General features: G+C 40.9%; 1 long non-coding RNA gene across 1 annotated transcript in view; it reads right to left on the reverse strand.

The window, feature by feature from the left end:
- Positions 1-13,063: 13,063 nt before the first annotated feature.
- Positions 13,064-14,779, reverse strand: part of LOC114487155 (uncharacterized) — a 5,432-nt gene continuing 3,716 nt past the window's right edge. Inside the window, exon 3 of the long non-coding RNA XR_003681944.1 lies at positions 13,064-13,085. This is a non-coding gene — a long non-coding RNA (uncharacterized lncRNA). The remainder of the gene's footprint in view (positions 13,086-14,779) is intronic.

The following is a 14,779-nucleotide window of genomic DNA, read 5'->3' on the forward strand; positions in this document are numbered from 1 at the left end:
TTTTTGTCATTATGGATCAGTTTTCTCTATCCTCAAACTTTATAATAATCATAAGTTAAATTCTTCGCTTATCTCTTTCTTCTCTGTTTCTACTAGACTTTTTTTTTTTTTAAACTTTGATTTTCTAGCACAGAGAGTCTAGCACTGGGCCAGACAGTGTCAGAAGGGATAAATCCCAAATCATTCTATTTATCAGCTTTAACTTAAAAAATTGAAGCATCTAAATATTTGATTGTAAGAGTGAGGATTTTATTACGAGGGTTAATAAACAGGAGGAGGCTTTTATTCATCTTTTTTGCTTTCTTGCCTTCCCTGCCCCCATCTTTTTCATCACAACAATGTCAAAGGTAGTATTGAATGGGAGAGAAAGCTGTGTTAGGAGTCAGGTTCCTTTGCCTTAGGGCAAAATGTGTTACTATTTTGAATGAACAGATAGGAAGAGTCTCATTCTTTTGTTTTGTGGCTTTCAACTTTGAGCTTTCAGCTTCCTTGATGAAGACATTTTTAAGGGCATCTTGCAAATCTATGCCCTTGATAACAAGATATGAGATCAACTCAAACCATATCTCTACTTCTTAAAAATACCTGAGACTTGTGTTCTACCAACAATATCATAGCAGTTCTGTTAATTTTTGACAAGCTATTTCTCTCACTATAATGTAATCAAACTTCAAATCACATACCTGCAAACTGGCCTTTCTCATACACGCACAGGAGAGGAAGGGGTCGTGTTCAGCATCTCTTCCTTATACATGCAGGAGCTGAGGTACAGAGACCCTTCTACGGCTGCTTTTCCCTGCTTCCAAAGGTAGCCTTGAATGGGAGAGAAAGCTGTGTTAGGAGTGAGGTTCCTTTGCCTTAGGGCAAAATGTGTTACTATTTTGAATGAACAGATAGGAAGAGTCTCATTCTTTTGTTTTGTGGCTTTCAACTTTGAGCTTTCAGCTTCCTTGATGAAGACATTTTTAAGGGCATCTTGCAAATCTATGCCCTTGATAACAAGATATGAGATCAACTCAAACCATATCTCTACTTCTTAAAAATACCTGAGACTTGTGTTCTACCAACAATATCATAGCAGTTCTGTTAATTTTTGACAAGCTATTTCTCTCACTATAATGTAATCAAACTTCAAATCACATACCTGCAAACTGGCCTTTCTCATACACGCACAGGAGAGGAAGGGGTCGTGTTCAGCATCTCTTCCTTATACATGCAGGAGCTGAGGTACAGAGACCCTTCTACGGCTGCTTTTCCCTGCTTCCTTTGTGTGCATTCATTTCTGCTTTGGCAGTGTGTGCATCCTTCAGCCCAAGTTCTAAATCTCTTTCTCACTATCTAGGACACATGAGAATTAACCTACTCATGTAGATTACAGGGCCCCAGCCCTCATTAACCTTAATATTGAAAGAAATACAGCTTTTGCGGCAGGAGAAGCAGAAATGCCCTTCCTCTCAGCACAAATAGCGACATTGGCATGAGCTGAGTAGATGGACTTTTTAGGAGGTCGTTCATCCAATACTAACATCCTGCCTCCATTCAGTGACAATTTCACATGGATTATATTCCTGGATTTGTGGGCCCCTTCATACAGTATTGTAAAATTGCATCCCTGAGGTTATTTTAGAGTAGATCAAGGTACTGTCTAGTCTGTATTTTCTTCATGTCCTTTGAATTAATGACTCCATCCTGAAATTCTCATCTTCCTGCCCAGTGAATTAATGACTCCATCCTGAAATTCTCATCTTCCTGCCCAGTGGGTACTCAACTACTACTTGTTGAAGGACTGAATAGCTGACATTTCTCTCTTAAATGCTGTAGTCAATGTACACTTGACCTCCTCTTTTCCAGACATCAAGTGCTCTGTTCGTTCCCTGCTTGCCGGGCCTGACGTTTGCTTTAATGGGATTTAAGTACTGAGCAAATCTCAGCCATGTCCTCATCCCTCCTCTTTGGAAGATGTTGCTTTTGTCGATGACACTGAGTTTGGGGAGGACAGTCACCATTTGGGGATGGAGAAGGGGGAAGAGAGGACAGGATATAAATTCATAACCAGGGCAAGTTAGAGGAATGCTGAGGACAGACTTGAACCTCAGAGAAGGCAAAACCAAGAAACAGGTGGGAAGAAAAGCTGCTCAGAGCAGCCCAGGCCATGACCTCTAGCTGGCTGTACAATATCTAGAATCACACCTGTGTAAGAAAAGTTGGGCCATGGGCCCAGGTACAAAGAAGTGGTAGCTTATGAAACTCCCTCATTTTGCTAAGCTTGATGATACCCCTTTGCCAGATGAGGGTCAGGCTTTTCCAAGAAGGCTAGGCAAATTTTCATTTATTGTCTTCCATCACTCCCAAAGTAGTCACTACTCTTCTCTTGATTCAGGACAACAGGAAAATATGTAATTGCCCACCAGATGATCTGACACCATTTAGAACTGTGTTTTTCAAGCTGTGGATCATGATCCATTAATTGAGTTTTGAATCAGTTGAGTAGGTTTTGGCTAGTATTAAAACAAAAACAAAAAACCCAAGCAGGACAGAGAATAGAAAATATCAAAGTATACTGTATGTAGTGAGGGTAAATAATGTTTTGTGGAGCTCTGTTTAGTCTCTACACATATGCACTAGGTTGCAACATGAAATGTTTTTTGTGGATCATGGTGAAAAAAAGTTTATCACTGGTTTACAATGATCAATTTTCAGATATTATTAAAAAACTTTTTATGAGGAAAAATTTCAAATATACATAAAATAGCAACAGTAGTGAGATAGACCCTGTGTATCCTCATCTAGTTTCCAAATTGTCTTTTGTAGGTAGTACAATCCTATTTATTTCCTTCACTAATTTATTTTTATTTCTTTTCTCCATCCCTACCAAATGCAGGGGATACTTCAGGTAGAATTGAAGTAATCCTTCCTAATGGGTTGAATTGTGAACATTTCAGGTCAATTGGGAGTCTTCCTGAGAGGCTACAGGAAACTACTGGGAAAAACAAGTTTGGAAGAAAAACTTAGGCAAATCCCACAGATGCTGCTTGCACTCCAGGCTCTATGCCTTTCTGGAAGAGTCCATCATTTCACCTGGTTTAGTTCAAAGTTCCCCTTTTACCCCATGCCCCTTACAGAATAAAGTAGAGCTGGGTGGGATGTGAGAAGACTCAGTCCAACTTTTTGTTTTACAGATGAAGAAACTGAACTCTCTAGGAGTGGGAACTGGGTTACCCAAGAGAGCCTCTCATCTAATACCTCTCTCACATCCCCCATCTGATTTCAGGAGCCATGTATATTTTGGATGCAATGAAAATTTTTTTTTATACTCAGCCTTACTCCCCTTCTCTGTTTTTCCTACACTCTCCTGAAATGGGTGCCTGTTTTCCTAATCCATGAGTTTGCATTTTTTATACATTTACCAACTATCCACATAGCTACTAAATATCCATGTAGAAAATATAGGCTGTTGCTTTCTGTGTTTAATATTTATACAAATGGAGTTATAGTCTACTTAGTATGCAGCATCTTGCTTTTTTAATTCAATATTTAGTTTTGGAGATCTATCCTTGTTGATATATATAGATCAATTTCATTCATTTTTCACTTCTAGGTATTATGCCATCAAATGAATAAATCACATTTTGATACTTCTATCATTGAATTTTGTGTTTTTCATTTTCATGCTTTTTGTTTTGTTTCCTTTCCTTCCTTTACTGACTGTTATGGACTGAATGTTTGTATCCTTCCAGAATTCATATGTTGAAGCCCTAAACCTCACTGTGATGGAGGTTGGGCCTTTGTGAGTAATTAGAGTTAGATGGGCTCATGAGGGTGGGACCCTTGGGATGGGATTAGTGCCCTTACCAGAAGAGACAACAGAGAGCTTGCTTTCTCTCTTTCTTCTCTATCTGAGGACATAGCAAGAAGGTGGACATCTGCAATTCCTGCAATGCAGGAAAAGATCCCTCACTAGCAATCAGCTGGCATCTTGATCCTGGACTTCCAAAAACTGTGAGACAATACATTTCTGTTGTTTAAGCCACCTAGTCTATGGTATTTTGTTGTGGCAGTTTGAGCAGACTAAGACATTGACCTCTATTGAATTGATGTTTTCTCTAGTAGTTTTCTTCTCTACTAGCCTGGAAGTTTTACATTCCATTTCTACTCTATTTTTACTTGCTCTAAAGCTTTTAATACACATTTAACTAAGCACAATCTAAAATTAATTTCTATGCTCCTCTTGTTATAGTTGCCTTGTTTTTATCCCTATTCTGCCTACATTAAGTATCTACAGCAGATACTTCTATAAATGAGACTGTCTTTCTTTTTTCATACTTTTTTCTCACATCCCACTCTGGGTTTAATTTCTTTCTTGATTGATAGTTCTTCATAATTCTTTTCAGTGAAGATCTGTGCATAGGAAATGCTTTCATTCTTTGTCTCAAAAAAATATTTTCCTCTCCATCATTAATATAGTTGGGTATATAGGCATAGAAAAATAACTGCAAGGTAGTGATTATATATGAATGGAAAAACCACTGGTAGTTTTCTTTAGTTACTTGCATGTTCTAATTTTTTCTATGCTGGATATTATTTGTGCAATTTCCCAAAAGTTAAAAAATTCACACCAAAATGCAGTAAGAGACAAAATACTTTGATCACCAGCTCATCAAATCAGTGCCAAATCTTCATGTATTCTGATCCTGTTTCTGTAAGATTTTCTTCAGGAGAACCATTGAAGGTGATGCTGTTGCCATGGCACCATACAAGTAATCCCCTTAGATATTAAAATGGAGGAGTCTCATCATTCTAGGCTGAGGTTTCAGCTGTTCTGGGCAGCTTTTATTTGCACACCTTCAATGCAAATGTGCTTTTAATCCTGCTTTCTACTTGACATTAGAAATTCTTCTTTATGGTGATGGAATGCAATGTCTGTCTTCATGCAAGACTTGAAGCTGGAATGTGAAAGAATCATAGCCGGCACCCACTGTACCTGGGAAGTGTGGCTACATCCCCTCTGTTTTCAAAGCTGATTTTTTTTTTAATGCAAATGATGCTCCAGTTGGCCTTGACAGCAGCATCTGTGCATGAGATGGAAATCCAGAGCATAATCCTGGTCCCCTCCAAAGTCACCAAATTTCAAAAGACAACAGTGAAAATTAGATTGAGAGAGAGAGAGAGAGATCACAGGCAGTGACACTGAGCTAACATCATTTTTCAGGGAGCTGGTTAGCTGGAGAAATCTGAATTCTTTTCACGCAGAACTTCAGTTACTCAATTAGTCCACACTGCTATTTTATTTTTAGCAGATTATGTTTGGATTCTTGTTTTCTCTTGGGTTTAGGTTTAAAAAAAATGTTTTTTTCCTGGCTCCTATCACACTGCATCCTGCAGATTAAATAGGCTCCAAATTAGCTTCTCCTCATATTTGTAGTCAGTAGATTTATTAATGAGAAAAGAAAAAAACACTAGACATAAAAACCCATTTAGTAACATGCATGTGCAAACTGGCCACGAGGGATTCAACAGAATGCAGATATTTTACCTGGTATTCAGTATACGTACAGTTTTCCGGGTTCCCTTAATGGAGAATACCAGTGAATGCTTCAGCTTGAAAAATAAGACTGTGGGACCTCCACATAACAGTTGGAGGTCTACATGCATGTACCCTCATTTACTCTCATTCCCTTCAGAAGTCTCACTAATAAGACAGTAAAAGGATTTTAAGAAGGCATAATCTATAAAAGCAAAGAGAATAGAAAACTGGAAAGCAGATAGACAAGTGATAATTATTAAGCTCAGCTGTAGAAAAAGCTAAGCAGCAACTATTTTATTCAGCAGAAACCCACCTCTGCCCCCCAGTAAAGATTTAGGAACTGGGCCTGAAGAGGAGGTAAGAATGTAGCTAAAATCAGGATGATTGTTTAAAAATATATTTAAGAAGAAACTAAAATTCTGTATTTCCTTTCCCATTCCATATAGCCAAATAACTGCTTTTCCATCACCCTGGCAGAAAATTGGATGTTTAACCTCTGGAGGGGGCGGCCTCTGGATTGGGGGAACAGTGGCCATAGTTGATGCTGGTGAGACAATATTATCAACAGAGTGGTTAAGTGACCTCTGCCCACTGACTGTTAAAACCACCAGCCCACTACTCCTGGCTTTTATCCCCACCAGGCAGGAGGCTGGTAGATTCTTGTCTGCAGAACTGACCTGCCCAAGAGAAAGATTAAAAACAAACAAACAACAGAAAACAAAACAATCAGGGATTTCCTAGCTAACTGGATCAATAAGATACTCTATACCAGGGTTTCTCAACCAAAACCACTGACACTTTGGGCAGGGTAACTTTTTGTTGTGGGGTTGTCCTGGGCAATGTAGGATGTTTAGCAGCATCCCTGCCCTCTACGCACTAGATGCTAGCAGCACTGCTCTACACTGAAGTCCACAAACAGCAGGCCCCACTCTTGCACTTGGAGTTTTCAATCAGTTTCTTAGTGCTTTATTCACTCGCCAATGTGAGCTGACAACCAAAAGTCAGAAGACACCCGAAGAGGAAAGCCTCTAATGTGAAATATGAAGATGAAAATAATGGAAATGTGGAGAGGATGGTGCACTGGGGAACTGCACAGTGATCTGGGCCAATGAGTTAGAGCCAACCAGTGGGAAAGTTGAGGTATGGGCACTCTCAGCAGAGAACAGCACCTGTAAAAGTATGGCAATGTGCAAGAGGATGGTGCATTGGGGAACTGCACAGAGATCTGGTTGGCTGGAGTGTAGGCAGTGTGTGGGAAGAGGACAGACCATTAAACTAGAGAGGTAAGTTCAGGCCAGATCTAAGGAACTCTCCTCACAGGTTTGTTTATGCTCAGGCCATTCAAGACGGCTGTTCTCTTGCTCTTTGGATATCCCCTGCTTGACTAGTCCCTGCTTCACCTGCACCCTACTCATGTGAACGTGCTTGCCCCCAGCCCCAGCTAGTAATCGTCCTAATCCTTAGGCCAGAACAGGTCCACCTGCTAGTTTATTTAAGGGAAACATCTGCCCTCGTGATGGTTGTTAATCTGAGTGGCTGTGCTGGATGTGCCCATGCTGCTGGTTTCCCTGGTAATTGATGAGCCAACCTGAGTTCAATTCCCCCTATAAACGGTAGCCTTCTTCTCCGCGAGGAGTGGAGATTGTTGTCATGTCCTGCCTGCCCTTTGCCATCCATGGTGGGGTGTCGCTCCAGGACTCTTTTGTTTCAGACTTGTAAGATGCCTTCTCTGATACAGCACTGATATCTCCATCACTGTCTCCAGGCTCTTTCTTCTGACTTGAGGCTGGGCAATTACAGTAAGTCCCCTACATACGAACCTTCAAGTTGCGAGCTTTCAAATTTGTGAACGTGTGTTCCATCCACGTCAGGCGTGAGTGGAATTGCAGCTTGCCCTCTGTCTTCTATGGCTGATGATCCTTCAGCTCTACCATCTCCCACCTCCTCCTCTCCTCCAGTCAGTAACTCTTCTTGCCTGTTCACTCAATGCCAGCCCCTGTATGCCAGCTGTTGTACTGTACTACTGTACTTTTCAAGGTACTGTACTGTAAGATTAAAAATGTTTTCTTTATTTCTTGTGTTTGTTTTTTATGTATTGTGTGAAAAGTATTATAAACCTATATACTATATAGCTGATTGTGTTGGACTTCCGAACAAATTGGACTTACAAACATGCCCTCAGCACGGAACTCGTTCATTTGTAGGGGACTTACCGTACAAGGCTTGTAGGCCTGCGGGGTGCAGCCCAACAGCTTCCTAAAGAGTCTGACCTACCCAGAAGGCCATAGGAAGCAATGACTGTAAGTAGGTTGGGCTATTATTGTAATAATATTCCTGGGAAACACACTTTGAGTGAAAGGTAAACCTATCCTGTATGATCTGTCCATTCATCAAAAAAGCTATGCGGACTCTCACCCCATCTTATCAACACACACACTTGGCAGTGTGAGCCACAACCTATTTCAAAGTAGCTCCTCTTGTACACCACTCGGAAGGTCCCACGTATGCATTACAGAGTGCCGCCAGTACACAGAACATTTCAGGAACTCACTTCTTGTTATTTGCTCTGGGGCTGGCAAATATGTATATGAATATTTTCGGTGATGGTGAACCCACTCTTTGAAAGGTAATCTGATTTCGTAAATAGCCAAAAGCCATTGGATATTAAGGGACCACACAAGGAAACCTTCCAACTTGAATGCTGGAGAAGCAAAAGGAACATGAATCCCAGCTCACAGTTGCCGAGAAACTCTATATGATGCAGGTGCAAATCATTTTGCCTCCCTCTTTTAAATTCAGACTCATTAAAATATGTATTTTCAGACGTCGCTAATGAAGATAAATTGGGTAATCAAGGTGGCTCATACAACTTGTAGTAAAAACTCAGGTGTGATTTTTCAAGTAATGAGGATTTTCTTACATGCTAACAAGGACCTCTGCAGAGCCTCAGAACTAGCTTGAGTTATGGCACCAAATTTGGAGTAAGTTTATATTCTCCTAGGGAGACTATTTTCATTAGTGTTCTTTGCAGGATTCATTTCATCAACAGTAGTTTTGATCTCCTTCGTCCTATTTGATACTTGCACCATCTTTAAACACTGCTCCTTAAAATGAACGGCCAAAAATCTCAGGAAATTCTTAAATATTAACGTCTCAACATGCTTTTCCTCCTTCCAAGAACTCCGCCCTCCACCTGCTCTTTGCTCTGGCTCCTAGTGAACTGTAGAACTCAGGCAAAATCTGAATTTCTAATGCAAAAAAAAAGGGAGCCCTGGCCTCCCTGGTTGGGGGACCCACTCTTACCTTTTCTTTAAAATTGCTAAGTGCCAAGGGAGGGGTAACCCACTACAATTTGTTTACTGTGCCCAGAGATGAGCATGTTTGAAAGGGGCATCACAATTTGCAAGATTCAGAGAATCATGGAGGTATTATGTTGACCATTACAGTCAGGGCCCATTTATTTCCTACATAATTAAAGAGGATGATGAGCTTGGGATGGTTCCTGAGGAGTCCTCTAGTTCATTTCCCTAAAAGCAGACAGGGTTAGATACTAGAGGCATTTCCTTGGTGTGGCCACCCAGTCTCCAAGGGAAGGAAGGCAAGTGCATGTGGGTGTTACTGAGTGTAGCCCATCAGCAGTGTTGGTGTTGTCACTGGTTTCCCTGCATCCACTGTTGCCCAGCCCCTCCAAACTGTTCTCTCCATAATGCAAATAGATTGAGCTTTCAAAAACAAGCCTAATCATGTCACTCCCCTCTTACAAGCCATCAAAAGCTGCACATTATTTTTGGAGAAAAAGCCAACCCCTTTGCCCTGGCCTCTAAGGTTCTGCTTGATCAGATCCCTGCCTGCCTCTCCAGCCTCCCCGCCTTGCTCTGTGAACCACACATGTTAGCCCTTGCAGTTCTTTGAATGTGCTACTTTCTCCTGCCCCAGGGTCTGTTCACTCCTGTTCCCCCAGCTCAGAAGGTCCTCTTTCACCCCTTTTACTTGGTTCATGACTCTTCCTTTAGATCTCAGCTAGAGAATGCCTTTTACCCCTGACCCTTCCCCACAAAGTAGGCCAGCCATCCCTTGCCCCATTCTATACTCAGGGCTGCAGATCTAGCTCAGAGCTATCTACTGGTAGCACTTAGCCCAGTTTTAAACTTATACATTAGTATTTGAGATTATTTTATTAATTAGTATGTATCTCCTAATAGACTTTCAATTCCATGAGGTCAAGGACCATGTTGTTCTGCTTACTCTTGTATCCCCCTGGCACAGAGAAGGAGACGAAAAAATCTCCATTGAACAAAAAAATGAGAGGGCCAAGAATCTATCTGCAAAGATGAAATTTAATGGGTTGGTGGAATTTGATTGTAGCAATGCATATATATGCACACAGTAGATACACATGCATCCCTGTCAATTTTTTAAATATATGCTCTAGGAAGGTAAAGGGGTAGGAGAGTACCTGACTAGTTAAAGGCGTGAGTAGCATGTGACTTAATCCCTTCATCCATCTTTCATTCATTTTTGTTCATTCAGATGTCAAAAGATGGAAAGACTTCCTTTTTATTTGAACAGTTGGTACTATAATTTCCCTTAGGAAGTGAATTGTCTTGATTGCAGCAACACAAAAGACTGTGGTAAGTATTCAGGTTAAGAAGTGGGTTCCCCCCCTCCCACCGGCAACCCTTCCCTCCTCCATCAAGAAATGGCAGAAAGATATAGTCTAGGCATGTGGCTTTCTGACCATCTGAGCTGCTGCAGAAACAAAGCCTAGACAAACTAAGAAAAAGGTGATTAACTTAGCTCTTAGGTGATCCTTCTTGTATACCAACTGTCACAACTTGGTTATTGATATGAACTATATGACGGACATTTAAAAATGGAGACCACTAACAAGTGGTTTATGCTTTTCACTGAAATACCTATATTATAGATACCAGGCAGCAAAGTTAAAAGTTTATTGAAAGCAACAACATATTTGATTTATACTCTTACCTTAATGGAAGATCATCTCATCTCTGCATTAAATAGAAAGAATAACTTGATTACTGACATCCTGACAGAAACAGTGATGCTGGAGAGAATACATGGACTCTTCCTGTGCTCTGAATAAAAGATGTAATTGGATGCAATCATTTCATTAATACACACATGGCCCTGTAATAGGAATACAGGGGACCAGATGGCCAGGAGTGGACTGAGATGAAATGAAATGGGTGTTTGCAGTTTAGCAACTAACTACTTAGCTTGTGTGGATTATACTAAGTCCTTACAGAACCACAGGAACACATTTTCAGTATGAAATTCTGGCTTTGTGTCCAGAAGCACCATTCCCAACACAAGGAGAAAGCCGATTTTATGGAAGTCCTAGAGGGCTGTTGTGTATAAGTAGTTGATGATGGGGATAACTGCACTAGTGCTCAAACTTGACTGCATACTGGAATCACCTGGAGAGTTTTTTTTTTTTTTTTTTAAATACCAGTGCATGGGGCTCATCTACAGAAATGCTGATTTAATTGGTCTGGGGTACAACCTAAGCACAGTGGGATTTTTCAAATTTCCCCAGGTGGTTCTAAGGTGCAGTAAAATTTAAGAACCACAGCATTAATGCAATTCCTGTACTTCCACAAGGAGGCCCACTTTATAGATCAATAAAACAAGCAAGCACTTGTGTGGTGTGATTTGGGAGGGCTCAGAACATCCCTGGCCCTCAAACAGCTATTCTCTCCTGTGTAGTGTTTGGAAAACTACCTATAAAAATTCATTTCTTTGAATGAAGGCTTTGCAACTTAAATGAGGATAATTCCTCTGAGAAGGATAATACATTAAGTGGTTATCAGTTATTAACACCCTGGTGTGTCTGTTTATCGGATTACTTTTCTTTATGGTGGTGGAGTGAGGGGTGGGGAGTGAGTGAAGCATGATGGTGGGAAGCTCAAAGGTCAATAGGATATGGATTCGAGGTGAATTCCAGGGATGGGAGATATGACCAAAGGCAGTCCATAGTCAAGGTGGAAGGATAAGTTTATATCAAAAAGATAACTTTTTGTGTGGGGTTCTGAAGGTCAGAGAATACTGTGAACCAAATCCAATGGGCAAGTTGGTGGGTTGCTCTTGGCAAACCCTCAGCTGACTATTAAAATACTGCAGCAGGGGAGCTGAACATGTGAGTGACAAGTGAGTGGAAGCTCCTTTCCAATCTCATCCAGCTCCAGAAACAGGAGGCTCTCTGGACCAGACTTGGATGTTGGTGTCCAAGAGGGATCAGAAGGCATGTAGATTGACAAGAATTGGAAAATCACAAAAGCCTCTGGGTTGATAATGCCTGAGTTGCCCGAGTCCTGACAAAAACAGGAATTGGCTAGATTTCAGGAGGTGAAGATACCAGGCAACCAGGAGAATCCATGTATGATTATGAGAGCAAGGAAGAACCTTGAAAATCAGCTCCAGGTCTTAGAGAATGTTCCTTTGGGGACAAATATCAACTCGACATAATTAACTTGGCTGTAGATGTGAAGCAACAGGATGAATTCAACTTTTAGCAGCACACTCTGATGTGGAACAAGTGCAGGAAGGGTGCCTTTGGGAACTGACATATATTCTCCCAGCTTAACAGTTCTGTCAAGGGTAGGTCCTACCCATGTGCATTTCCCCTGCAATTTCTTCATCTCTTCTCTACAGACTGGAAACACACTCAGCAGGAAGCCCAGCTACATCCTGCATGGCTGGGACTCTGGCTGGACCATGACAATGAGAGTGTGAAGAGGCGGGTGCTCAGACCCCAGGCAGGCTCTTCTGCACTGTAGCTGAATGACTTTTGAATAGTGTTGACTTAAATCTCTTCCTTCAGGTTTAATTAGCCCCTCCTGGGAATCTCCTGATGTGAATGGGAATCACGGCTTGACATAAACATGAAAGATTATGTGTCAGCAGTGCTGATTTGATTCTTAATGAGTGTTAATTTATTTGCTGTGGTTTCACACATCTGCTTTGGCCACAATGTCATATTATGTTAATCCCTGAGATATTACTACACATACGTATATTCTCTATACACAAGGTGGGGAATGGGGAATTTGTTCATGTGATTTTTTTTAAAGGGATACATACCCTTTTATTCAAAGGACTAGCAGGCAGATGTTAGATTGCCCCACTATTTGGATATACAATCTCGTGAGGCTAAAACATAATTTGGCATTTGTGTCCATGACATTGCAGAATAGTTTTGAAGGTAACAGGCTCAGGGCAGTCCTAGGCAACACATCAAGCCACCATATTTAGGGGTACTTATGACTGGTGGATTGGACAGCTCTACTCCTGTATGGAGTATTACTCTCTAAATTTTGTCTGGACAGTAAAACCCAAAAAGTGTTTCCCTAAATATTTAAGCCAGGGATTAAACAGAGGGAAGGAAACACACACACAAAAAGAGAAAACTCACTTTGCAGCAAATAGGAGTCGATTTCATCTAGCACTTATGTTCTTTCAGGTCTCACAAGACAGGTTGGGTTTGCCCTGTCAGAAGAAACTTTGATGGTTTCATTAGGAAACAGATGTACGTAGGCCACTGGGGGAGATAAAGCTCAGTTAATCCTAGCTTTTTGTGAATGAAACGTAGAGGACTTTAACACAGAGACCAATCCCAAACCAAATGCGGTCCCTCTCGAGCCACACAAATCCTGGAGGCTACAGATGCTGGCGCTTCCGGCAGCCTGTATATCCAGGGCTGTGATCAGCTTTCTGAGGCTGCCTCCTTGATGCTGTAGCCCAAACCCTGCACACTCAGCAGCATTTTCTGGGTTAGTTCAGCAGGTACTGGGACCACAGTGAGTGACAGCAGCACAAAGTGAGACCAGGGGGCTAGTGGTCAGCAAGAAGGCTTTCTAGTGAGGAGTCCAGCTGCCCCAAGTGTGCAGGGACTTTCACTTAACAAAGGGAACGCTTTTCTTTTCTTGGTTGGAATGTAACTTATGGTCTTGGGGGAGGCAGGACCCACCTCTACTCAAGGACCGTGCAGCCTTCCCAGGTTGAGGGGAATAGAGAGCCAGAATAGCTACCCTGTTCCTCCAACAAACTTAAGTTTCCACAGTGCTAAAGATACTGTGGAAAGCACCATGAGGTATAAGGCATGCCCTCTGCTCCCCAAGAATTTATGGTCCAGGAGAGGAGAGGTCAGTGGATTCACTAACATTGTTACACCTTAACAAAGTTCCTAGGGAGCTTCATTTACCAAATATTTAAAGCTACTAAGCAAACAGGTTCACCTGGGAATCTGTGGTTGAAAAGAGAATGAAGTTGGATGAAGGTGATCAAAAGGGACAAACCTCCAGTTATAAGATAAATAAGTACTAGGGATGTATGTACATGATAAATATAATTAACACAGCTGTATGTTATATGTGAAAGTTGTTAAGAGAGCAAATCCTAAGAGTTCTCATCGCCAGCAATAAATTTTTTCTCTTTCCTTTATTTTGTATCTATATGAGTTGATGGATGTTCACTAAACTTGTGACAATTATTTCATGATGTATGTGAGTCAAATCATTATGCTGTACACCTTAAATGTATACAGTGCTGTATGTCAATTGTATCTTTAAAAACACCAAAAGAAAGGAAAAGAAAATTCTAAGCATATATAAGGATAAGAGCAAATCCAGATATATTCATGTGGAAAATTGGATTATTCTTAATAACTCTCCATTCCCTCCCTGTATTAGAATATTTAACTATACCTTTTGCTATGTGCCTTTACAGTTTTTTCCACTAGACGTGGAGAATATTTCGCTGATCTGTCAATGGAAATTTCTGCTTGGTAAGACCTGGCTTCACAAAGCCAACAATCCAGGTATTATTTTCCTTTAGATGCTTGCAGGTGGCTACGTCCTCATGATCCAAACCACCTTAGTTCCTTCTTCCTTCCTTAAAGGTCACATTTTCCATCTGTTAAAATTATTTGGTCCTCTTCTCTAGGACCCTTAAACAGCACTTTCTTCATAGCTTTTTCCTTAGCTACTTGTCTGACTTGAGGTACCTAATCTTTGGGTCAATTTTAACATCTATGAATCAAAGGGATAGGATTTCCTGATTTCTAGGATTCCTTCCTGACCTAATACTCATGGAAATAAACGTTCACAACCTTTTATTGTTATCAGAGCCACTGGTGAGAACTTAATAAAGATGCAGGTACCTAAACCTCACTTCTATAGATTTTTTTTTTTTTTTTTTTTTTTTTTTTTTTTTTTGCGGTACGCGGGCCCCTCA

Source organism: Physeter macrocephalus, chromosome 11 (genome assembly GCF_002837175.3).
Source record: "Physeter macrocephalus isolate SW-GA chromosome 11, ASM283717v5, whole genome shotgun sequence".
NCBI lineage: Eukaryota > Metazoa > Chordata > Mammalia > Artiodactyla > Physeteridae > Physeter > Physeter macrocephalus.